Here is a 26,243-nt window from a genome sequence, read left to right as displayed (position 1 = left end):
AATGTGTTTCTTGTTAAATAAATTCACTTAAGATATGTTTACTGTCATCTTATATAATTTAAATCTTGCATATTATGGATTATTTTCATCTCTCATGATCTCTTAAATATAAGTACTTTCTTATTTACTAGCTCATGGAAGATTATTCATTATTGGCAGACTAAGGGACCATTCCAGAAGGTTAAATAAACACTTTGCTTGGCTATTTACAGCATCAGCACAGTGTATATGAAATTAAGCCACATCATTACTTTTATTTTCACATCATTAAGAATAAATTATGTAAACTACATTGAAAATAGTTTCAGCGTGGAATGATTTTATTTTTATAAAAGAATCCTAAGACTTTGAAAGAAAAACTATTGAAAGCCAGATATGTAAATGTAATTTAGCTTCAATTTAAAGAACATTCTCTTGCAGGCTTAGATGACAAATAACATCTCATTATAATGGAGTCAATTATGAAACCCAGCTAAGCAAGAAATTTAATAGAGGAGTGAATGGGTGAATCAGCGCTCAAACTGACCTGATGTTTTTAGAAAATGCTTATTTTTTCTAAGAAATTCCTCATAAATGCTGTTGTTAGGTTGCCATCATGCTTTCTCATATTTCACCAGATTTCCAAGTAGTAAGATAGTTTTTCAAACATACTAAGAAGAAACAGCAAGGAAGATGAAGAGCGATTATCCAATTGAACTCAAAATATGAATATAGAATTGCTACTACCTTGTATATATATATATATATGTTCATATATACTATATATAATTAATAACATATACAAAGAAATCCCCTCTCAGAGAGCCTGGCAAGCTACTAAGAGTATCCTGCCCTCATAGCAGAGCCTGACAAGATACCCATGGCATATTCGATATGCCAAAAACAGTAACAAGTCTCACAATGTAGACATTACTGGTGCCCACTTGAGCAAATGGATGAGCAATGGGATGACAGTGATACTACAGAGTTTTACCAAAACCTCAGCCTATTCAAAGCTCATAAAAAATAAATTAAAAGTCACTTTATTTCTATTCAAGTTCCCTTTACTTTTTATGTGCATATAACTCCTTTTATATTATTTCAAAATAACATATGCTTGATACTCAAAACTGGAGGAAGCTCTGATAAGAATTCAATATATCATGCTTTGTCAACTAACAGCCCCATACAGTAGAAGAAAGGTAGTGACCGCCCATGGTAATATCATTTAATCTCTTTCCTCCAATAGCTAGGGTAAGCAGAGACCAAAGGAAGAGGCAATGCTCTCCAGATTGTCATGTCCCAGCTTTAATGAACAATGGAACTTACGTAAGAGACTTTCCTTGAGTAAATGCAAGATGAAAGTTTTACACTTCTCCCTCCTCTCCAGTGTCAAAAGTTTTTCAGAGTTTTTATCTAAATCTACTCATGCAATTCAGAAAGTCTCCAGAGTACATTAGACATTACATATTCCATCACATCCTCGCAATTAATATACTTCTGTGCAGCTCCCATTAGGAACACATGTTACTACAGAAAGATGATAATTCACAGTACCTGGGGAGTCAGGTGAGAAACTTCTAATGGCCTGTGACAATGATTTGTTATGTTCTCTTAACCGCGTTCCAGAAAAGAACTGAGCACATCCCTGATACATGCACTATTCTGTTGTCGAAAGGCACTTGAATATAATACCCTATGTCCTGTGGACCATAATTCCTAACAGAGTTAGCTCGCGCTTTCTTTCAATTCCATCATGAGTTGTAAATGAGCAGAATATAGGAAATGTGAGAAGTGTTTGCACATTAAAAATTCAGGAGGAATAAAAAACCTGAAGATTTGAATAATTAATTTTCTACCCTTGTTTTCTTTGGCTTTGGGATTGCGTTTAGCAGTGCTTATTGGCTATTTCTAACTCTCTGCCCAGAGGTCCTTCTTGATTGTGCCAAGGGACCAGATGAAGCCGTGGATTAAATCAAGATCTTCTACATTCAAGGCATGTATTCAGCCCAGTAGGCAATGTAGGTAAAATTAAATAATCTATTTTTATTAAGTTCAATAATATCTTATATCATATCTTATCACATGATTAATAAGTATTTATTCATTTATTATTATTCGACCTCAACTACCTAACCGCCACCATGCACTGGAAGCTCCTGTCAAGCCTCACGCATGAATGAAGTCCCATGGAACCCAGGTAATGCCAAACTTTGTGACATTGGACTCTGGACTCAACGGGACCCGGAAGCAGAGATCCTCTGCCTGCTATCCCTCAATCTCCGGTGACCCAGGGATCACACCCATATGCTACACCCTGCCACACCCTGCCGCACCAGATAATATCTTCATTGACCACCCTCCAGATCTCAATGGCTGCTCCTTCCAGATGGATGGGAGTATAAAATGAGGCCCCCATAGCCATGCCACCAGATTCGATGCCAGGCTATTTCACTAGGGGAGCCCCAGAGGATGGCGGGTGAGAACCCTTCCTAGCCCAAGGGACCCAGCCCCGGCAGCCGATCCCCACTACTGAACTGCCTGAACTGCCGCCATGCTCCAGGCCGCTTTGCGGACACATTATAAGATACTTCTTACCCATTTTCCATAATTACCATACTATATTTAATGAATTTCAGACAGTAGGCAACAAATCATAGTATACACACACACACATATATGTATATATGTATATATATATATACATATATATCATGAAATACTGTTGATCGTCGAATTGCTGGAGCCATCTCAGTAACCTCTCCATTCGTCCTATCCCTGAGATTTTAAAAGCCTCTCTCTTTACTCACCCTTACCAATGATGCCACACTGGAGGCTCTTTCAGGGTCAGGGGAATGAGATCCTGCTGGTTACTGGCTTTGGCATATGGATACACCATGGGAAACTTGGGAGGCTGTCCCATGTGGGCAGGAAACTCTCAGTAGCTTGCTAGTTTCTCCCAGAGGGAGAAGTAGGTTATAAGATATCTTCTGGGAGCTTGCTTTTAAGACTCTGGATGTTGGCCATTGATGGGATTACACACACCTGGGTTCCTCTGCCGGTACCTTCATGCGTGAGGCTTGTCCAAACATATGGAGAGGGGCCTTGAGCATGGCTGTGGTTAGGTTCTTGTGGTCTTTGGCCGCTGGGAGCTCTGCTTGGGGCGGGGAGGGAAGCTCGAGCCCATCCCCTCCGAGGGGCCCCAGGGAAGACAGCCAGGCATGCAGGCAAGAGACTCTCTCTCTCTCTCTCTCTCTCTCTCTCTCTCTCTCTCTCTCTTTGAGAGGTATATATATATACCTCTCAAAGAGTCTGGCAAGCTACTGAGAGTATCCCGCCCCCATGTGCAGAACCTGGCCAGCTGCCTGTGGCATATTCAATATGCAAAACACAGCAATGATAGATCTCATTCCCCTGATCCTAAAAGAGCCTCTAATCTTTGAGAAAGACAGGTAAGGAGAGGTTGCTAAAATCTCAGGGCTGGGAGAAATAGAAATGTTACTGGTGCCTGCTCAGGTATATCAGATAACAGTGACAGTGACATATTATTTGGGGGGTGGGGTGAAGGGGATCTCCCAAGCAGTTCCCACGAAGCCTGGGGACCACTCCTTGTAGATGTTCACTAACAATGCCAGGAAGTTCAATGCAAAGTCCTGCTAATGTGGAACTGTCCCAGCTCTCCTTTACTGGAGACCACCAGGGACTCCTTACAATATCTGGTGACCTCGAAGGCCTCATCAGCTATACTCTGGAGCACTGGAAAGACGGGAAGGGCATGTGGAGCTGGGCTTCAATCTGTTATCCCTATGAATTTACAAGTTCATTAACTGTTGAGTACTCTTCCCTCTGATCTACGTTATTAATATTATAGGGCATTCTATCAGCATTCAAAAGACATTTTTGCACAGAAAACCGGCCAAAGCAACCCAACCACTTCTGTTTATACTTCAACATGTTTGAAATCATGTATCTTAAAGAATCATCTGTATTATTAAATTATTATTCACAATATTCATAATAGCAAGAAGTAAATAAAACCCGTCTGAGAAAGGTACATAAAGAAATGTGATTAGTCTTTAAATAAAAGGAGACCCTATCATTATTAAATCTTGGATGAAATTGGAATGTATTATGCTCAGTAAAGAAAGCAAGCCAGATAAGAAAAGAGCATCGATGTTTCATGACTTTTATGTGAAGTATCTAGAATAATCAAGTTCTTACAACTAAAAAGTTCAAGGCTGGTATCAAGAACTACGGAGTGGAACAAATGAGGAATTGCACAGAAAAATTATAAAATTTCTATATAAAATTATAAAATTTTGGTATAAAATTTCTATAATATATGATCAATTTAAATATGTTGTAGAGACCCACTCTACCCTTAGGTGCTTATGGTCAGCAGTCCTATATTTTGTTCTGGCATTTGTTATGAGGATAGATCTTACATTATTGTCCTACATTACAAAACTGTCTTTTTAGCACACACACAGAAAGAGACACAGAAGCAAAATCCGTCATAAGGATACATTTGGAGGCAATGGATAGTCTATAATTTTGTAGTAGTTGCTTCTGGGTGTGCATATATGTCCAAACTCGTCAAAAAGTATATAAAATTATATGTAGTCTTTTGCATATCATTTACGTCTGATAAAACTGTTTTCATATTAGAAAATTAAAAAGGGAAAGAAAAATTACAAAGCTACAAACCAGTAATAGTCTAGCATGCATCACTTTGTAGCAAATATCAAAGTATACAATTTGAGTTCAGTTAAATAAAAAGCATAGTTATGAACATATGCAAAAGTCAAAATTATATTTTACAAAGGAATTTCCTTTAGCTCTGGACCAGGAATTCAACTCAGCATGAACAAATCTAGCTGCAGAGATTGCGGCATTCAGCTAGCACAATCATATTGTATCTATTCGACTCTGAACTGCATAATCTGTCACTCACATTGAAAAACTCTCAGAGACAACAGTATCTCAATCTAGAGTCTTGATACAACAGACTCTGTTAAAAATAAGGTTGCTCTCCTTATTTTTATTTTTTTTTGATACAGATATCATTGATATCTGGGTTTTATTTGCCACCCAGGTTCTCATTAGGAGAGGAAAGTCTGCTGTTAAGACGGTTGATACATGATTCAAACAGCCTTGAACTCAATTGCTTCACATGCAGGTTTTTATTTTTTTCTGTTTTCTTTTTTAAATGTAGGAGTACTGCTATTCTGCCATTTATTCAGCCATTGACTAAGCTGATTGAATTGGGCATGAACTCCACATTACTTAAAATAAAATAAAATTTAATTGAATATCGTGAGATAGACCATTACAAATCTGTTCATAATTGATTTTCAGTCTAACAATGATCCAGCACCCATCCCTCCACCCATTTCCCACCACCAGTGTCCGCTGCTTCCCTGCCAACATCCCCCAACACCCCACCCCTCACCCCCAGCCTCCCTCTATAGGAGACCCTTTTTGGTCTCTCTCTCCTTTTCCTTTTATGCATTATGGTTTGCAAGACAGGTGCTAGGAAGTCACGGTGTTTGTTCAGGGCATTCTGTGTTTTTATAAGGACTGTAAGGCTGGAGTAGCTTTTCAATTGGGTGGCCGCTTTGGGGTGTGGCTGTGACTGCCTAGGCTTCCAGAACTGCAGAGAGGTGGGGAGAGGTAGCCCATCCTGACCCCAAGAAAGTCTGGAGATTTCAGTCACAAAATTCATCTACTAGAATTTTCAGCAGATTATGTCTCAGTGAGATGCCTCCTGAGATAACAGAGTCAGGCCAGGGTTATGGCAGCAATTTTGGATTATGGGAGCAAGCGGCTGCTGGGGGCTCTGCTTGGGCGGGCACCAACCTAACCTACCCCCGTCCGATTTACTCCAGTCTGTTTACACATGCGAAGGTCCAGGATTAACTGTAGCTTTTGATCTCTTTCGAAATTTACCTATGGGTCTCTGAAATAAAGCCAAAAAATGAGCTTGTATAGCTGAGCCAGAGGTGGTTTGTGGGTGTGTCTCCCACATACCTAAACTTTTGGCCGTTTAGTTTTTGGCTATTTAGTTTCTTGGTTGGGCTGGAGCAATAGCACAGCGTCAGGGTGTTTGCCTTGCACACAGCTGAATTAGGTTAGATTTCTCCGCCCCTCTCAGAGAGCCCAGCAAGCTACCGAGAGTATCCTGCCCACACGACAGAACCTGGCAAGCTATTCATGGCGTATTCGATATGCCAAAAACAGTAACAAGAAGTGTCACTATGGAGGCATTACTGGGTGCCCACTCAAAAAAGAAGAACAGTGAAGATTCATGTTCTATTTATTCCCTGAAGTTTATTCAATTTGTGAAGAGTAACACATTTCTACCATTTCCAGTGTTGACTGTGAATATATATATATTTTCACTACCCATATATTTTCTATCAGCCTCTTTGAAAGATATAAACTCTCTCATTCCTTAGGTGGGGAAAACAGTTTATTATTGATAGTGTATTCTCTATTATGATAAAAATAACTGAGATTACATATATATATATATATAAACCTAAAAATGTATTAAACACAAATATCACTCTCATCCCATTGCTCATCAATTTGTTTGAGTGGGCACCAGCAGCGACTCTCATTGAGAGACTTATTGTTACTGTTTTTGTCATATCCAATATACATGGGTATCTTGCCAGGCTCTGCCGTGCAGGCAAGATACTCTTGGTAGCTTGCTGGGCTCTCTGAGAGGGACTGAGGAATTGAACACTGGTCGGCTGCATGAAAGGCGAACGCCCAACCGCTGTGCTATCGCTCCAGCCGAAACACAAATATATTATATATAAAACATATTAAAAATCTATAAAACACATATATAAAACAGCATCTTTATTCTTATGTGGAAAACAATTTTTTAAAAAGTATATTATATGGAAGACAATTTTTAATTGTATTCATTATAGATATTTTAAACTAAATCTGATAGTTATCTATCAACATATTTTTCCCATCTTGGATACATGTAAATTCTTTATTGAATTCTAAAATAATACATACTTCAATGTTGGAACTCTAGAGCAAAATAATTGCATTTCAAAGGACAAGTATGAGTTTCATCCTAGCAATTAGGTTTCAATGTTGGTAATTGGAAGAGGCAAGCCAGTCTAACTAGCTATTTTGATGTAGAGGTCAGGACTCTACAAAACTCCTTTCTGCCATTTGCAACTTGAGTAACCTTAGGCAAGTTAGTTAATTTGTCTGAAGATTTTTCAAATCTTTCAGAAAATGTTTTTAAATTCCTCCTACATTTACAGTGGTCATACCTTTTCCCTTAGCTTAATAGCACTGTCTGTCACTGTCCTCCTGTTGCTCATCGATTTGCTCGAGCGGGCACCAGTAACATCGCCATTGTGAGACTTGTTACTGTTTTTGGCATATCGAATACACCACAGGTAGCTTGCCAGGCTCTGCTGTGTGGGTGGGATACTCTTGGTAGCTTGCTGGGCTCTCCGAGAGGGACGGAAGAATCGAACCCAGTCGGCCACCTGCAAGGCAAATGTCCTACCTGCTGTGGAAATGAGAGTATTATGTGTTTAAAATGATTCCCTGGTTGACATTCTTCTCTAGTCCTACCTGTAAAACACAAGCCCCTAGAGCTGTTTGAGAAAAGACTCTATCAATCTGGAAATTATTTGGTCAAATTCCTCTACGTAATCAAGAAGTGAAGTGAACACCCTCAAAGGAGTCCTCCAATTCTTCAATCCTTAAAGACTATAAAAACAGAGAAGCAAGAGGCTGGAGAAAGGAATGGGTATTTGTCTTGAAAATAGCCAACCCAGGTTCACTGCCAGCATCACATATGATTCCCCAGACCTCTCAGAAGTGATCCCTGAGCACAGAAGTCTTCACTGTGCTCTTCACTGAGCTTCTCAGCAATACCATGGTCTCCACCCACATCCCCACAAAAAAAGTTCAAAAAGGAATAGTGAACAAAACATCTACTGCTTAATATAACAGCTTAATATAAGTTTAAATATTTTTTCCTTTCATGAATATATCAAATTAAGGCCTCATGAAAAAAGCTAACTCCTGTTTTTAAATAAACACATGCTAAATGGGAAAAGCGGAAGATGTAACTAAATTGTGTTAGTAAAATTGCCGGAAGGGGCAAATCCCCAGTGCCAGTCCACTCTTGCCCATAGGTACAGAGAGAGTCAAACACTGGGATTGGAGCTGGGCTCACAATTTATTTACTGAATTTAAAGGAGAATATACAGACTCTAAGATCAGCCAGGCTAGTTCTCAGTCCAGCAATCTTGCAGGCAGGGTTTTATGGCTTTTAGCTTCAGGTGGGGTTCAAGCTGTCACATGGGTCCCACTTTAGTTCATTGTCCTTTCATAGCAGAGAAATGATTAGAATTTGAAAAACCTTTGTTTCTTTTCCTGACTTGTGAGGTTGGGGAGGAAAGAGGAGGATTCCAAAATCCTTTGTTGGCTTTCCTGCCCTGTTGCCCTGTTGGAGGGTTCAACTCTAAGCCACTCTAACAACAGTAGAAGTTGTGTTCTTACTCTAAACAGATTTTTTCTTGGCTTTAGATAGATGGCTAGGAATGTTAGAAAATAATCATAACAACCATGAGAACAATAGCAGTCACTGAATCAACGTCATCACAACACAATACACTCTGCATTTGTCCCTCTCTATAAGGTCTTGGTCAAAAGGTGGTTAGCTCTTTGACAGAGTCTGTAGATTACAACTAAAATTATCCTTGCGAAAACTGACCTAAAAATGAATATAATGCACTGACTTTCTCTAGACCCATTTTATTGTAATTCCATGAAGAAGTTGACAAGAACATTGATGGCTCATTATGAATGAGAATTTTCAAATATTTTCTGTGATGATATACAATTTTTATAGAGAAATTAAATATAACAGGGCAGTACAGTTATGGTCATATGGAATATGAAGCAAGTGTTTTGTCAATGTTAAAAAAGAGGCAATTAAAATATATTAACGGTCCAAGCATACCAACATACTAATAGGTCTGCTGATGAATTTTAAAGAAGGGAGTTTCTGACACCAAAGTGAAATGTATCATTACAAAGTAAAATGTATCATTATCTCTTGATTGAATAAAAAAATGAGATAAAACCATTTGTCACTGGAAAGTTCGAATAGAGGAGAGAGAAATAATATAGAGGGTCAGGTGCTTACCAGGTATATAATTTTTGACCAAGTCACATTCCATCCTTTTTACTGTAAACTCTCCCAGTACAGAGCCAGCTTTTACTCTTGAGTATAAAGCCAGGACTAGGACCCCTGAGCACCAATGACCACATGTGGTACAAATCCCTCTTTGATCCCAGAGAAAAGAATATGAATGGAAGTTGAAGCGTGTTCATTAGAAGTCTCTATTCTGAGATAATTGAAATGGATTAAGCACTTAAAATATTCCATTCAACGGATTTCTTGCTCATGGACACACCAAGACACGGTAAGCCAACCTGGAACCCAATAGACGATGTAAGCCCTAAATTTCTCAGGCAACCACAATGGGGAGAGACGTTCTCTGCTTGCCCCTTCAGGATCTCAGCGTATTCTGTTTTCATGAGTAAGGAAGGCTCAGATGGTGACAGCAACCCAGCTATCTGATCAGTGAGATGCAGATAGACTTTAATTCATAAGAAGAAACCATCCTAGGACTTATTTCCAGGCCAAATGCAGGAGCAGCTAAAGAGATAGTTGAACCTCTAAGAGAGAAAATCAGAGATTTTGAAAAAAGTTTCACGGAGAAATACCACTATCAAGGTTTTATCAGAAAGGGATTGGAAAAGAATTTTGATAACCGGTGGAGCAGGATTTGTGGGTTCTCATCTCATGGACAAACTCATGATGGATGGCCATGAGGTGACTGTGGTGGACAACTTCTTCACAGGCAGGAAGAGAAATGTGGAGCACTGGATTGGCCATATAAACTTTGAATTAATTAAGCACGATGTGGTAGAGCCCCTGTATATTGAAGGACGTTTACTGCCTTCTAGATTTTACTTCTCTGGACTGGAAGGATAGCACAGTGGGTAGGGCGTTTGCCTTGCATGTGTCCCACTCAGGGGACCCGGCAAGCTACCGAGAGTGTCCCGCCCGCAGGGCAGAGCCTTGCAAGCTACCTGTGATATGCCAAAAACAGTAACAAGTCTCACAGTGGAGACGTTACTGGTGCCCACTCAAGCAAATCAATGACACAACAGTGCTACAGTGCAATGCAGGAGCAAGTCTCCCAATGGCGAGTGCTTACATGAAATAAAGATCATGTAAACCTGGACAGAGGACAACTTTGGGTCTTTTATTCTTTGATGGTCCTTTTGCCTCTTATTTGCTGCATTGCCCAATATTATTAATAAACTTTTCTGTTTCCTATGATTTCCTCAGTGAATTCTTTTCCAAACTTGTGTACTCACTCATCAGTCACAACAAAAGGTAATTGGTTTGATTCACTTTGTTCATGTTTTCAGGTCACCCCTGCACAGTGAGTCATGCTCAGGACTTGCTTTTGACTTAGAGCTCAGAGTTCACTCATGACACTACTTTGGGACCATGTGCAGTGTGGGGATCAAACCTGGATTAGCCACTTGCAAGGCAAGAGCTTTGCCAGGTGTCTTATCTCTCTGACCCTCATAGTGAATTTGTCATTACAAAATATTTCTTCTTTAATTTAATTTCATTTTTCTAGCTAGAACACTTGCTAAGTGTTGAAATATGCAAGTTACTAAATGTTCTAATGTATAAGTTCTGATATGTCAGTGTTCTAATATGTAAGTTAAAAATGGATTAAGCATTTAATCCTTCTAGCACTTATTAAGTGTTTTAAGAAGATACACCTACTTACATAAATAAGTACACAATATGCTACTATTATCTAAAGATTCTAGTAAAGCAGACTCTAAAACTGATTCATCCTGATGATGTAGGAGTGATGAAATTGGATCTGTTTCCAGTCCATGGTCTCCAGGTTCTTCAATATTCTTAAGTATAAAATCACAGAGGTTTAAGGATACTCAAACTCAGAGTTAGAAAATAGAAATGTTTATTGGATAGTAAGTAGAAGAGAAAAAACTCCCCAGCAGTAGAGGAAATTAATATAGGACGAAATTAAGTATGACTCATTTTGTAGGGTTTTCACAGGAATACAGGGGTCTTTGGGATACTTATCGAACAAAGTATCAGAGAACACCCATTTGTTTCTGAAAGATGTTAATTTAGGGCCCATCTGTGTGTTAGGATATGGCTAACACCCCATTTGTATTTTCATTTAGGATATTGGCGCTGTCTCTTTATTTTTTTAATTTTTTAGTTAGTGAGTCACAGTGAGCGTACAGTTACAGATTCACACATTTTTGTGCTTGTTTTTCCCTCATGCAATGTTTGAGAGCCCATCCCTCCACCAGTGTCTATTCTCCACCACCAATGAACCCAGTATCTCTCTCACCCCCTGCACCCAACTCTGCCTCTGTGGCAGGGCATTCCAATTTGTCCTATCTCTCTCCTTTTGGGTGTATGGTTTGCAATAGGGGTATTGAGTGGCCATCATGTTCAGTCACTAGTCCACTTTCAGCACACATCTCCCTTCCCAAGAGGGATTTCCAATCACATTTTACTTGGTGTTCCCTTCTCTATCTGGGTTGACTTCCTCCCAGCGTATGAGACCAGCTTCCAAGCTATGGAGCCAACCTCTGGGTATTATATACTACTATTCTTGGGTATTAGTCTTCTACTCTGTTATTTTATATTCCACAGATGAGTGCAATCTTTCTATGTCTGTCCCTCTCTTTCTGGCTCATTTCACTTAGCATAATACTTTCTGTGTTGATCCACTGATATACCAAGTTCATGACTTCATCTTTTCTAACGGTGCTGTCTCTTTATTTATAGCCTTTTAAATTATTTATTTGACAATCTGTCCATATGCCTTGGTCTAGTCTCTTGTGAACCCAAGAGCAGAGGCAAAATTTATGTTCTTGGGAAAAAGTAAACTAATAGGACTCAGAAAGAGTCCAGAACTTTGCAGGGATGTCTAAAATGTAGACTTAAGTCAGCTACATTGGAGTTGCAAGCCCTGATGGGCAAGGTGAAAACGGGGGCTTCCTTTTTCATGTGCTACAGAAAGTTTGTAGTAACTAAGCAACTCCTTATTTAAATCATACCCCAGCTTTTACCAACCACCATTCAGTTTTCTACTTCTAAGACTTTGTTTTAGGTACTTCATATAAAAAAGACCAAATAGCATTTGTCTCAGGACTTGCTTATTATATAGTATAATGTTCTAAAGTCTATTTTTATTTATGTAAAATTTATGTAATATTCTATTATACGGATAAATCATCTTTCTTTATCTGTTCATTTTTTAGTTTTTTATATTGATTATTTCTATAGATAATGCCTTAATAAACTTCATAAATCTGGTATCTCTTCAAGACCATGATTTCAATTATTTTGGAGAAATACCCCAATGTGGAATTGCTGGGTCTAATATAGCTTTATTTGTGAATTTTAAGTTACCTCCAAGGTGTTTCTATAGAGACAAAGTGTTTCTGTTTTGTTTTCTTATAAAGAGTCTAAAAATTGTTCCAATTTCTCTACCTCTTTTCAGTTATCACTTTTATAGTATAATTTGACTTTTTTCCCTTAAAGGTATGATTCCATGTTTAAAAGAAAGAAAAAGAATCCAAGCACAGTGGATGTCAGAGATATTAGCCAAGGCATGCCAGTGTCATATCTACTACCAACTGTTCAAAAATTATATACTCTGAGTTGAATATTTTTTTGAGCAACAGCATTTATGTTTCTATGATGACTCTGATTTCTCGGAATGTTAAGTATATTGAGCAATTTGAATTCAGATGTAAGATAATATCTCCAAGTTCTTAACAGTTTCAGAATATTTCTTGTTTAGAAAAAAAAGTTTTACAAGAATTATAATTTAACTATATTGTATCTTGAGACTTAATCAAATATAGTAGTGCCCTTACTACATAAATTGATGCCGTGACATTTTAATTAAATGGATATATTTTTATTAATTGCTGTAGACTTTACTGTGAAATTTATAATATCAAATCATGTGAAATAAATATTTTCTATAAATGTATTTTTTAAATATTAAGATGCAGTAACTTGTGATAGGTCAGTGCATGATTTGTTTAAAACAAGATCATGAAATAAAAGTAAAAATACCAGATTGGAAAGTAGAAATATCTCAAAGAATGGAGCACATGTTTTGTATTGGGGACTAATTGGTTTCCTGAGTACCACCTGGAGTGATCCTCAAGCACAGATCCAGGAGCTGAGTCCTGGACAATACCAGGTGTGGACCAACCCATCAACACACATGCGTGCGCACACACAGACACACAGACACACACACACAGACACACACATTTGAAGCTAACTAAGAGCTGCTGAAGCAAATCCGAGTTGAACAAATATATTCAAAAGAACAGCAAACCCCATGAAGCAGTGAGCTATTCTTCACCTCCATTTTCCTTCAGGCGCTTGGCTGGTTTTATACCCAAGATACAAGACTGAAAGCACATTAAGCAGCAAATAGTAAGGAATGGATACCAAAGCTGTGCCAGCTCCCCTGAAGCCATTTGCTGAATTCTGAAATTCTGAGTCTACACTTGGCAGGAGGCTAATTATCCAAGCAGCGAGGAGTTTTAGGTAACTTTATGCTGAGAAGTTAAAAAATTCAGGTTTGGAATTGCCCAGGGAGACGCCGTGTGAATGCTTCCAGGTATGTTTGAGAATCCCTGCAGGACCGTGTTCTGGAGACTAAGAACAAATAATAATAATAAAAAAAAACAGAACACAGCCTTGCAAGCCAGCAACTGTTCTGGTCTACCATTGATTGGTTCGAAGCAATCAGTTCCACTTTACCAGTTTATGAAAAGAGAGAGCAAATCCTATGTGCTGGTTTTCTGTCGTTTCCCCAAATATGTCTAGCCTTAAAATAACATCCATTCCTTAGCTGTCAGTTCTCTTCTAAGTGTCGCATTCCAACATTATCCTTTTGCAAGTCAAGTTTATATAAAACTGAGGTATTTATTGACATTTATTGCTCATGTAAAATGCTGAAAGGGTAGTGTCACCCTGACTCACCTCTCTGTAGAGATGAATTCGCTCTGGCTCTCTCTCTCTCTTTTTCCTTTTTTTCTGATCACACTCAGAATTTCACAAGGTTTAATTCCTGGCTGCAGCCCTCTTGGGTCACTCCTGGCAGTGCTCCAGGGGTCATTTGGGAAACTCGGGGACTCTGACCCAACAGCCACACAAGGCAAGAGCCATCAGCAGTATAAGTATCTCTAGCTCCTTATTCTCTCCTTTAAAATTTTTATAGGCTTGTTAAGAATTTTCCCCTTAAATTTCCTTAATTCTTTCACTCTTGCTGAATTTTGCATTTGTAGTAATAGTAAATGTAAATGTTTACGTTATGCCTTACACAAAATGTTTTACCTATTTTGTGTAAACTCCAAAAATATATTAACACAGAATTTATAGAAAATAGTTTTATTAATGACAGGTAGACATGATTGTTTCCAAAATGAATGAGACCTACATACAAAATAAAATGTAGTGGAATATATTTTTGATGCCAGAGTTGAAAATTCATTTATATAAATGACAATAGGCATGATATGATACGCATTAGACAAATTTAATTTCTTCACTTACATAGGTTTAAATCATACAGCAATCATATAGCAATCACTCCTCACCATTGACTTCACTGATTTGCTTTCTGATAATCCCATTTGCTTTTTCTTTAAGTTTTGTTGGAATGAGCAATATGAATTAAATTTGTTATGTGCCTTTTAAGGGGATCCTGGGAGCTGGAGGGAAACTAGGGCTTGGAGGGAAGCTCACACTTGTGGTGGGGCTGGTGTTAGAGCTGTGTAAGCCTTAAACAACTGTAGTATGAAAAACGTTATTGGGGCTGGAGAGATAGCACATCAGGTAGGGCCTTTGCCTTGCACGCGGCCGACCCGGGGTTCGATTCCCAGCATCCCATATGATACTCTGAGCACTGCCAGGGGTAATTCCTGAATGCAAAGCCAAGAGTAATCCCTGTGCATTGCCGGGTGTGACCCCAAAAGCAAACAAACAAACAAATACATAACAAACTTTGTCAATTATGGTGATTTAATAATTAAAAAACATATAAGTTACATGCCATTACTGCATTGCATGTATTTTATCATTAAAATTCTGCATGAGTTTACTACATTAGGTTCAGAACTAACATTTAAAATCTACCTTCATGGGGCTGAGTGATAGCACAGCGGGAAGGGCGTTTGCCTTGCATGCGCCTGACCCGGGTTCGATTCCCAGCATCCCTTATGGTTCCTTGAGCACCACCAGGAGTGGTTCCTGAATGCAGAGCCAGGAGTAACCCCTGTGCAATAACCTTTTTAGGTGTGACCCAAAAAGAAAAAAAAAAACTAAAATCTACCTTCACTACATTTGTCCTAATTTTATTTGTTCATATTTCCCTTCTGGTAAACACTAATTGCTGTTATAATCTAAAAAATGAGTTTTGTTTTGTACTTAATCCCATGTATTTTTTTATATTTACATATGGGTGAAATCATATGGTTCGATTTTTTTAATCAATTAATTGAATATAATTGAAGTGAATATAATTGATATGACAAATTTTAAGTCAGAAATGGCATGTCCAGTCTTTTCTTAAGTTTTGACTTTCTATTATGCAATTGAGATGATAAAATGCTGTTTTTTTAAGACTTCTTTAAAAGTCTTGTAATTATGTCAGACTGTTTTCAAGAGTAGAGCTTTTATTTTATTTTAAAATAAAAGTTTTTAATTTTTTAAAGTTTTTAATTAAGCCTTAGAGTATAAAGTCAAAGTCAGAAATAAAAGTTATAATATCTACTCTATTTTTAGCTATGTCCAATTACTATGAAATTGAAGATCAGGATTAAAGTTCAACATTAGAAGAAATCTAGGCAGATCTTTAAAGTTCTCCACCTAAATGTTCATATAAGCTCCCTCAAGATAGCCTTAAGTGGTTTAACTTAATTGTCACCTTAGCATTCAGGGATTGGAGAACAACTTAACATTTCCTTAACTACCTCAAAGAATAAGCACAGTAGCACTGTAGCACTGTAGTCCCATTGTTCATCAATTTGCTCAAGCTGGTACCAGTAATGTCTCCATTGTGAGACTTGTTGATACTGGTTTTGCATCTCAAATACACCACAGGTAGTTTGCCAGGCTGTGCCTAGGAGGTGGGATACTCTTGGTAGCTTGCCAGGCTCTCTGAGAGGGATGGAGGAATCGAACCCAGGTCGGCCACATGCAAGGCAAATGCCCTATCCAACTTTGCATTGTTCCTATCCTCAAAGAATAAGAATTAGAGAAACTTAGGGTCATCTTTAGAAATAACTTTTCTTTTAGAAAAGCATCTTGTTATGGCAGAGCAAAAATTTACTTACAGTACATATCTGATTTTTGTATGTCCCCTGTGAGTGCCCTTCCTTTCTTCTTGTTGTTCAGGGACCCTATTGAGTTCATCATTCAAGAGCAAAACTCTCAATCTATTCATATTTATTTTAGACATGTAAGTTTTTTTATGTATGCAGTTAAAGCTCCTTCCACCCCAAATCTGTCTGATGTTGATTCATTTATTCTTGTTTGTTCAACCAGTCTGAAAAGAACTTACTAGGGTAATGAGGATTTTTCTTCTTTCTTCTACAGAAGGCTGGAGTGATAGCACAGTGGGTAGGGTGTCTGCCTTGCATGAGGCCAACCGGGTTTCGATTCCTCCATTCCTCTTGGAGAGCCTGGCAAGCTAACGCATGGCAGAGCCTGGCAAGCTACCCGTGGCATATTCGATATGTCAAAAACAGTAACAACAAGTTTCACAATAGAGACATTACGAGTGCCCGCTTGAACAAATTGATGAACAACGGAATGACAGTGCTGCAGTGCTTCTACAGAAGATTGAAAGGAGTTCTTTTCTAGTGGGTCTCAAACCCACTGGGTTTCATTGGAAATTTACCCATACATACTACAGTAGCTGTGATACCCATCTTAACATCAGCACTTACCACTGTCATCAGGATAGTTTGGCCTTAGCCCTCATCCTGTTTCAACCAGCTAATTTTCTGAGTAGCTACTTTATTCTTTCAACTTAACTGTCACTGTCACTGTCACTGTCACTGTTATCCCGTTGCTCATGGATTTGTTCGAGCGGGCACCAGTTAATGTCTCTCATTGAGAGACTTATTGTTACTATTTTTGGAGTGATAGCACAGCAGTTGGGCTTTCACCTTTCATGCGGCCGACCCGAGTTCGATTCCTTAGCCCCTCTCACAGAGCCTGGCAAGCTACTGAGAGTATTGAGCCCTCGCGGCAGAGCCTGGCAAGCTACCCTTGCATATTGGATATGGATATGTCAAGTTAACTAAAACTTGTTTTACCTTCACTGATAATTTTTGTTCTTTTCTCATTCAGATATTAATTCACATGAAGAAGTAAAACAGAATAGATGTGGGAGTAGGGATAGGATTTTTGAACATGAACTGGATGTAACAGTGATAGGTAAATCAAGTGATAGCTAAATCAAGATGGTAGAATAGTTGGTATAAGTACAACATTAAAAACAATAGCATGAAAACTAGAAGTAGCAATTTAATTTTAACCAGACACAAGTTTTTACTTTCCCCCTCAAATTCTGAATTTTGTCATTACATATCATGTTTCATCATTATATGTCATTATATGCCTGAAAACTGCATTATCATCAAATTCATCACAAAACTTTGTGGTTACCTGGAAGCTTACACTCATCTACTTAACAATCTACATTTATGTCCGTGCTCGAGATGCAGGGACTATTTTTATGATATTTTATTGGGGAGCACTGAAGCACATGCATAGTTTTAAAATCTCTTATTTTAAGAGACTTCTTAAATCATTCCAAAAATTTATTAAATACCTTAAGTAAGTCAGACACTGTGAAAGTCATTTTTTCTTTCATCTTTTATTTCTTAGAGCAAACCTCTTACAAAGATTTTTATTATCTTCATTTTATGGATGGAAAAACAAAGGATCATAGGTATTCATTAACACAATCAAAATATGAATTTTGATATTACATTCTATGCTTGAAGATAGCAAACTAATTTATGTCCTTGACATTTGATCATAATTTTATAGTAAATAAAACTGGTGATTTATTTTGAACATTTAAATTTTAAGTGAAACATAGACCATTCATGATTTAATAATATATTTGTCTTATGTTATTTGAAATATCTAAGTCTCTCTTAAGTTTTAAATATTTCATGATCAAAAAATGCCGTTAAACTCATTCCCCACACATCCTCACTTGTCTCACTGATAACTATCAAAGATTTTATCGAGCCAAGGAGTATGTTTTGTTTCTCTTTTCAGTTTTTTTGCTTTACAATCCATATTGACTTTCACTTTGCTGTTCACTCACTCACTAACTTCACTTGATAAAATCACCTTGTGATAATCACTTTTGTCTCAAAACACATGCTCTCATTATTTATTTATTTGAATCACTGTGAGATAGTTACAAGTGTTCATGTTTGGGTTACAATCACACGATCAAACACCCATCCCTCCACCAGTGCACATTATCCATCACCAATATCCCCAGTATATCCCCGCTTTCCAACCTCCCCCTGCCTCCATGGCTGACATACTCTCTCTCTACTTTGGGGCACTATGGTTTGCAATACAGATACTGAGAGGCTAGACATGGAGAGTATGATGCTAAGTTCTCGTTATTTTTAATGGCTGAGTTTTATTCCCTTGAGTATATATACAACATTTTCTTTACCCAGTCATATGTCGATAGACATTTAGGTTAATTTCAATATTTATCTATAATAAACAATGCTGCTATGACTGCAATGGGCAAATTTCATTTTAAATAAATGTCTTTGCATGCTTTAGAAAAATACTACATTGTTATTATTGTGAAGTGAGAAATACACATGGAGTATCATTTTTCTGAAGGAATTAAAGGGAATGTACATTTTTAAATGAATCTTCATACCATTTTTTTTACAGAGGTTATAGTGATGACACCAAATATCAGCCAAGTGGCACAAATGTTGACCTACTTCAACTGTGAGTGTGGAAAAATAGGACTGCAGCTGAATCTCAAGGAAACAATGTTCATGAGAAAAGGACTAGTTCCTGATATTCCATTTGCTCTCAATGGAACAAATATCTCTGAATGCAACAGTTATGGGTATCTAGGTCGAGAACTCAGCATGACAAATGACCTGGCACCTGAACTGTGCAGGAGGAAGAGAGCAGTGTGGAACATCTTCAAGAGCGTCAAAGAAGTGGTTAAGAAGACAAAGAACCACCTGCTCCAGGCAAATCTTTTTGACTCCACCATTCTTCCTGCACTAGCGTAACCTCAGAGACCTGGCCCTATGAAAACAGGATGAGAATGCTATTTGTTTATTCCAAAGAGAAATCAAAAGAGCTATGCTTGGAATATCACACTTCACTCAAGTGAGAGAAGGAATCCGGAGTTCCAACCTCTGTTGATAATAGAGAATCAGGAATGCTGTCTCGTTTGCCAAGGTATCAAAAATCAGATGGGCTAGACACATAATGTGATTTAGAGAGACCACTGGACTAGAGTTGGTTGTTACCGACTAGATTCCACTGGACATCAAAAAGCTGCATGTCCTCCCACCTACTAGATGGTCATACTTCTTTGTTAAGACCCTAAATGAACAGTTTAAAGCTCTTCATGTTCCTGGAGTTAGCAGACCCCTTTGGGCTACACTAGCACATGACAGGGATGAATGGAGACGTTACTGGCACCTGCTTGAGCAAATTGATGAACAACGGGATGACAAGTGATACAAGTGATATACATTTATATATGTCATGTATAATTATACGTTATATATAACAAACTATGTTATTTATTATATGATAATATATACATTAATTTATGGGTGAGAAGATATAATGAGAAAGATAGATAGATCTCCTCACCAAAATGTTTTCTTCAATTTGCTTAACATAGGCCAGTGATTTTCAACTGCTAGTACTCAGACTTGTCAATCTCCGGAACATTCCAGCTAGTGTGGAAAAAGTTCCTACTGCTTAACTGAAAGTGGCTTATAAACTCTTGTCCTATGTTATGCATTTTCATAATAGTGATGCTGAGCCCATTTTCATATCTGTGGGGATCTATCAATCTTCAAGCAAAATCTCTACCTGTTGTTTTTACTTTCTTTTCTTCTTTTTCTTTTCTTTTCTTCTTCTTATTTTCTTTTTACTTGAGTTGCTTGAGTTGCTTCCTTTGCCTGTTGTGGTGAGGGAGAGATTTCTCACATATGTCTTGAATTTCCTCGCAGTAAGCTCCAAAATTACATCAGCCCTGGTTCTCTCCTTCTAATCACCAGCAAAAAAGGAAAGAGCTCTCTGTTAATAGTTACAAAAGCACATTACAAATATCCTCATTAAAGACTTCTGTGAATCAATCAAGTCTTTACAGACAAATGACTTTACTAATTTATAATGCTCCCAGCTTAGTCCTCAAAAGAAAAGACAAATAATAAAATGGTGGGTAAAAAGAAAGAAACTAGAGACCCAGACAGGGAGTAGGATTTGACACTTTGCCCAAGTCTTCCAGTGAAAATAAAGCTTCTGTCTTTGCTCAAATGCCAGTGGCATAGGATTATTGGCTTCTGTGCATGTCTGGCAGCGAATCTTTGCTCCTATACCATTAAAAATGAATGCTGAGAAACTTTTTTTCCGAAGAGTAAAAGCTAATACAAATGCAGGCCACCAATTCATTTTGCTGTTTCTGTGGCACTTTTAATGGTTTAGGTAGAAACGTTCTTTTTGAGAGCACTTATTTTCACAATAAAAAATGGAGAATTCTAACTCTAGTCTTAGAATACAAGGTACTTGCCTATTAAATCACCTTATGATAACTAGAATAAGAGGAGTTCAAGAATCTTCTGCAATCAGGTGATTTCCCCTTAGGAACTAAAGCCTTTCAAGCCAGTCAGCCTCACAAAAACTTCTAAGGCAGCAAGGACAAATCTAGTCAAATGCAAAAGAAATCTCAACCAAGAAAAATCTAGATTAAAGACTTTCTATCTAGAAGAAAATGTGTTTTACAAGGTAAAGCGTTTTTAGCTTCTCATGTTGAGAGAACCATATGAAAAGTCAGTTCTGATTATTAATGTGCTGAATACTCAGTAGCCAGTTGCTTGATAGGAAGCCTGAATTGGAACTTATTGCTCCTATTATAGTGTGGACTCATTTCTCATGCTATTAATGACTAAACCACATTAAGTCTAATGGGGAAAAGACAAATGACCAAGTATTATTTTAGCAAGTCAAGTCACGTGTGCTCCTGTTATGCTTCCACTACTAATGTTGTTTAGAGATACAGAATCCAGCCCAAAGGAATTAGGAGTTGGCCTCACTGTTAGGAAGCAGAATATCCATTGGTTTAAGGATGTGCTAATGTAGCCCAATGGAGTCTGCTTGCTCCAGGAATACGAAGAGTCTCAAACCATTAATTCAGGGTCTTGGTGAAGAAGTTTGACCATCTTGTAGGTGGGCAGCCACATGGTCTTTTGACGTCCCCTGCGCAGTTCAGGTGCCAGGTCATTTGTCATGTTGAGTTCTCAACCTAGGTACACATTACAGTTGCATTCGGAGTTATTCATTCCATTGAGAGCAAATGGAACATCAGGAACTAGTCCTTTTCTCATGAACATTGTCTTCATGAGATTCAGCTGCAGTCAGACTTTTCCACACTTACAGTCAAAGTTGGCCAGCATATAACGCTGCTTGGCTGATATTTGGTGTTCTGAGAATGATGTCATCAGCGAAGCAGTGGTGGTGTAGTTGACAACCGTCTATCTTCACTCCCATTCCTTCCCATTCCAGTCGTTGCATGACAAAAAAAAAAAAAAAAAAAAAAACAGAAAAAATAAAGTCATATCACTATGTGGAAAGTTATCCTAAGTATGCATGTTTAAAACATATACACCCATATGTGCAAGGTAATGAAAGTTAATCACTTAACAAATGTCAAAATCTGGACTTGACTGATGCAAAATGTTTTTAGTTTGATATGACAATGAAGACAACCCTTGAGAAAGGAACATAATATGCAGCCATTTGCTATTGTTTTTGGTTTCCGTGATTTCAGAAATTAATAAATTTGTTGTCTTTAAGGAAGTGTATCAGATTTTAAAATAACAGAGGAGAAAATAACTGCTTTGAAGAGGGAACTAATTTGATTCGGAGGAGTCAGTGTAATAAAATTCACACAGGATGTTATGTAGCTGTATTAAATAATGCTAAATTTAATCCTTAAAAGAAGAAAGTGTGAAAAATTTTTCAAATCTTATAAGATATTCCCCTGGCTGTGAGAGCCTCAAAATAGTTGACTTTTAAAACTGGAAATGGAATTAAGGTAGGATGCAGAAGAGAAAGTTTTCTCAACCAAAATAACAACATTAGATATGCCCATTATTTGAAGACTGCTAATATGCAAGCGCTGGTCCATAGTCGATTATATAGCTGTTGCTAAGTTTTGAAGCACATATTTTCTTTCTAAATTGAAAGATGAACTCTGAATTTGGTGTCACTGCTGCCTCAAGACATAAAAAGACAAAGTAAACAAGAGTACTACCTGAAAGTGTTTAATTGTTAAATTATTTTTAGTAGATTAAAAAATAGAGCACCATAACACTGTAGCACTGTTGTCCCACTCATTGATTTGCTTGAGCGGGCACCAGTAACGTCTCCATTGTGAGACTTGTTACTGTTTTTGGCATATAGAATACGCCATAGGTAGCCTGCCAGGCTCTCTAAGAAGGATGGAGTAATCAAACCTGGGTTGACTGCATGCAAGGCAAACACCCTATCTGCTGTGCTATCGCTTCAGTTATAAAATTATATAAATTACTATATCAGTTGTGTTGAGATTTCTTGACTATACACATGTAAGGAAAGTATAGCACTCCAAAATTCATGCAACAACTTAAGAAACAGGAACATAAAATGTGCTTTTACTAATCTTAGAAAAAAATCACTACAAAGAGTTTCAACACTTTGTTAATGTTTTGAAATCTGTGAGGCAAACATCACAAGCATGCCCTGTGTAGTCCATAGCTTTAAAACTGAAAGCTTATTTTCTTACTACTTTCAAAAAGACAGACCTAATTACTGTCTGAAGAGAATAAAATAAAGTGTATGCATTTATTGAAGTATTTTTATACGATTCCAATAGCCATCTAGTTGTTATAAGCACTGTAAAAGACAGTATTTTGTGCCTGCTATGTGGAAAGGCTTGAAGACTGGTTGGGAAAATGGGGAAAACTATGGAGGGAAGGTCACATTGGTGTTGGAATGTTGTGGGAATATTGAATGCCTACATCAAATGCATCATGAATAACTTTGTAAGCTACGGTGTCAAAATGAAGGGAAGGGAAAACAATTTTAAAAGTAATGAGCAAAAGTCAAAAGTAAACAATTACTTGAAATAAACAGAAAACAGTAATAAATTCACAAAACATGCTATTTGCATTCTTATCTTACCTTTCCATGTACAAGTAGAAATTCAAATCAGCGTGCTTGTGTTGGCTTATATACTTTTAAAAATTTTAACTACCTACTGTAAGACAAGTAGAGTGTTACATACTATATGTTATATAGTGAGTCTGGTACTGAACTGGTGATAAAGTATATGAGGAAATGTCATAGAGGAAATACACAACTATGATGTTTTGCTTTTTAAAAATGTATTTGTGATGGAACTTCATGGATTTATCTTTGTTCACAGGTCTAAAATCAATCCTAGAACTAGTGTTAGAGAAGGTCATCCAACATAATACCTAAGGCTTAATCAGAGTCAGTGAAACTAGAAGAAGATGGAATTATATTCCAGGTATTAGAAAATCAATCTGTAAACAGCAAATTCTGTCTTCTTCACTTTCTTCCCCTGCCATGCCTTTAATCCTCGCCCAGCATTGGGGATCAAACCAGGACCTGATATGCCTTACTTTTCCAATAAGGTCACCTATCCTAATAGATCAGGATCAACACCTTTATGATCGTATTTACCTTAACTGCCTTCTAAAATCTCTTTGTCCACAATTAGTAACATTGAGGAATATGACTTTAAGATATAAATGGAGGACGTGGGAGAGGAGATAATTTGGTTAAATTTAATAATAATCAACTTTGCATTAGGAAAAACATGCTTTTAGACCATAGAAATGATAATCCACTTGAGTTTTTAAGTCCTAAAAAGTGTTTCACATTTATTTTATATATTATATAAATATATGTAACATTTTAACTATAAGATGATTAAAAGGAAAATTTGTAGTATAAGAGAAAATAATTGAATATATTTATTGTAATAATGCATATATCTTTTGTGTAAGACACTTGAATCAGAAAGAAAAATATTTGATAGCTATAATTATAATTAAATAAAAATTCTTACAACTTTTGAAAACTTATTTGAATAAATGTGAAATAAATATATGAAAGATATGTTGATTTCTAAATTCTCCATTAATGAAATTAAAAGATATAAAAGAACATCTGGATATTATAAATACACGGAATTAGTAAAATAAAAAATAGAATTCTGGTGTCCTTGAAGGCCTTATCAATAATTCCATGAGAACCAAGAGGTGAGAAACTATGCAAGTGCTTTAAAAAATATTCTTTAAAATCTCAGAAAGATAAGACCGTCACTTTCTTAGGCACCATCCGTTATACTAATGAAATATGTATCAATTTTTCTGCACTTTCTAGACAAGTTAACCAGTGTAATGCACATAGATAGAAATTGTTAGTGCTTGGGATAAAGATAGAGTATAGTGAATAGGATTTTTGCTTTGTATTCTGTTTTCCTGGGTTTTACTCTCAATGCCATATGGTCCCTGAATCCTACCAGGAATCATCCCTAATTTCAGAGTCAGAAATATGTCCTGTGCTCTCCACTGTTCTCTGTACTGCTAGATGTAAAGCCAAAACTGAAATAAAAAGAAATAGTAATTAAGAAAATAAAATATTTTCAAATATTAAAGCAGAGTGAAACATAAATTTTAATATTTCTGAGCAAATCAAATCTTAAACATTTACTAAATTATTTAACATTAATATTTTCTATGGGAAATATCATAGAATATTACCATATATTCATATAAAACATCAGATAAAATAGGCAACACATACAGAAAGCATCTTAAATATCATCTGGGATTTAATGTCAATTATTATATTGTATACTGCATATTGCATTAGTATATTGTGTGGCAAGCTCCCCGTGGCATATTCATATGCCAAAACCAGAAATAATAATGGGTCTCATTCCCCTGACCCAGAAAGAGCCTCCAATGAGATGCCATTGGGAAAGACAAGTAAAGAGAGGCTGCTAAAATCTCAGGACTAGGATGAATGGAGATGTTACTGGCTCCCGCTTGAGCAAATTGATGAGCAACATGATGACAGTGATCCAGTGATCCAGTGATTGTTATATTGCATTCCATATTTTGAATATTCTAGCTTAAGAAACAGTAAATTTAAACCATATAAATTAGTATCAAGGGAACTATGGTGGATTGATTTTAAACATTTTAAACTATTTTAATAAATAAGAGAAATTTTGACAGTAAATTACTCACTTTTCTGACCTGATCTTGTGTAATAAAAAGGTCAGTTTAAATGCTGTTTGTCAGAAACAATTATATCAAAATTTTCATACTTCACCCCTAAGTATAAATCTAATTTGTGTTTCTATTCAACATAGCAACTACAACATGAACTATGGATGTGAGTGCTTGTTTATTAGCCAAGGTAATTAGCACTGACCTCAAATCTCTAAAGAATAATCTAGATTCTACAGATAAACTCTTCTCGCCATTAAAAAAAATTACTTGTGTCAAATATCTGGAGTAAGATTTTAATGCTAGACTAAATTAATATGTAGAATTAATTTCTTCATATGCTAACGTAAAAATAAAATAGTGCAATCTTGTCAGTGATATAAAGTTGTACCTGAAAGGCTGTGCCTTGTGGATCCTTCACAGTATCCATGTAATGTGCACATAGTAACACAACCACGTACAGGACACAACCTTTGAGTCCTCTAAAATCCGCTTACTGAAATTTAATCTCCCTTAGACGTTATGTGGAAATGGAATTGCCCTTTGGA

This window comes from Sorex araneus, chromosome 2 (genome assembly GCF_027595985.1).
Source record: "Sorex araneus isolate mSorAra2 chromosome 2, mSorAra2.pri, whole genome shotgun sequence".
NCBI classification, from domain to species: Eukaryota; Metazoa; Chordata; class Mammalia; order Eulipotyphla; family Soricidae; genus Sorex; species Sorex araneus.
Note: the sequence above shows the minus strand (reverse complement) of the source record.